A 1795-nucleotide genomic window follows, 5' to 3' on the forward strand; every position below is an offset into this window, starting at 1 on the left:
ATTAAACAGTCTGTGCCTTTGCATAGAATTTGCTATACTGTGGTGAATTCCAAATGAAACTGCCATCAAAAGAAGCAGAAAACTAGTTGAAATCTATGAAGTTAAAATTCAGGTATTTCTGGAAATAGCATGAATAATTAGCAGAGTTTGGAGTGTGATGTAACTAGCAGCATTAAGATGCTTTTTAGCCTTGTTCTTCTAAGTTAGGTTTAAAAATCCCTCGTATGAAATATCTAGCAATTCATATTTTCACATTTCCTTTTTTTCCCAGTCTCATGCACTCCTTTTAATTCACCCTTTTGTGCCTTCTAACTTCACCTTCTTTTATTGTGCTCCACCATCTGTCCTCAAAATATCCATCAACATTAAAGCATTTGTCTATTCTAAATCCTAGAATGGCTGTTAATGTTGCCCTCTTCTGGATCACTTTTTTTTTAACAGTATTTTGTTTCAAAAACAGTTTTAACAAAAACTCATGTCAGGAAAACCAGAAAAATATTAATGTTGGTTTTATTTATTACTTGTAAATAGGAAAAATAATCCATTTTGTATAGATCCCTAACATGATTTTCACTTTCTCTTACTGACATAATATAACAATCTCCTTTATCTTTTACTACTGCTTCAACTGTTGGCATTTCATATCTAACAGTGTATAGGAACAAGACTCTTTCCATTCCTTCTTATCACTGTGCTTCTCCTGGAATAACTCTTGCTGAAAGCAAATCCTCTGGTTTCAACTGAAACCTAGAGAACAATGTATTTGGCCACTTTGAGTAATGTGTTTCACAGGCTGATAGTTGACCAGTACCCTTGTATAGTGCCTCGTTATTTGTTTGTAATTGTTAATGTTTATATAAGACATTTTAATCAGACAGATTCACAAACATAATGGGAACATGGCCTGTTAACTGCAAAGCAGTTTATGACTATTGCTTTTGCAAATGACAATCATTTTACCTTTTCCCTAGTATCTAAAGAAGTTCTCTCCCTGCTTCCTTGCACCCCGTGTTTTCCCCTTCTACTCCAATGTGTCTCCTTGGTTCAGGACTGCATGGGACTGCGGTCTTGTGCAACTGGGATGCCAGCGGAGACAAAAACCTGCGTGGCCTTGCGAGCAGCTGATGGATGAGAGTGTTGCAGGGTGCTGGAGATCTGCTTTCGAAGTCCCACCTACTCCAGAAACTTTCACCCTTCAGCCGTGTCAGTGGGGACTGCATGGCTGTGTTTCAAATGAGGTAAGCAAAGCATCCTGAGAGAGAAGTGAGAGGAAATAAAAGGTGCGATAACTGGTTTTAAGGCTTTTTGTCAACTTTGGCAGTGATTGTGCCGACAACTGAATGTACACTGACATTATGCAAAGGGAGGGGGGGTTATGCTTTTATGCATGCATACATACGAAGCGCCTTTGCTTTTCTCCCCGGGGACTGAACATCCCCCTGCACGTCCACCAGCAATAACCGCAAGCACAGGGGCCATCAGCAAGAGCAAGGCAGCGACAACTTAAATGTGTGACAGGCACAGGCCCGCCAGCAGAAACGAGGGGCCAGGTGCCCACTTGGCGCCTCACAAAACTGCACCCGCGCCAGCGGAGCAGGATTTCGGAGTGGGGGCATTTTCCATCTGGGAAGCCCCGAGGGGGAGGCCGGGGGTAGCCCTGCTGGGCAGTGGAGGCGGAGGAGCAGCAAGGCCGGGAAATCCCACAGAGAGAGATCGACCCGGGGTGGAGGGGGGCTGGCAGGGCTGCCCTTGCCGGCTGAATACAGCGGCAGGGTCCTCCTACACTACAGCCCAA

Source organism: Mesitornis unicolor, unplaced genomic scaffold (genome assembly GCF_000695765.1).
Source record: "Mesitornis unicolor isolate BGI_N332 unplaced genomic scaffold, ASM69576v1 scaffold11684, whole genome shotgun sequence".
Lineage (NCBI taxonomy): Eukaryota > Metazoa > Chordata > Aves > Mesitornithiformes > Mesitornithidae > Mesitornis > Mesitornis unicolor.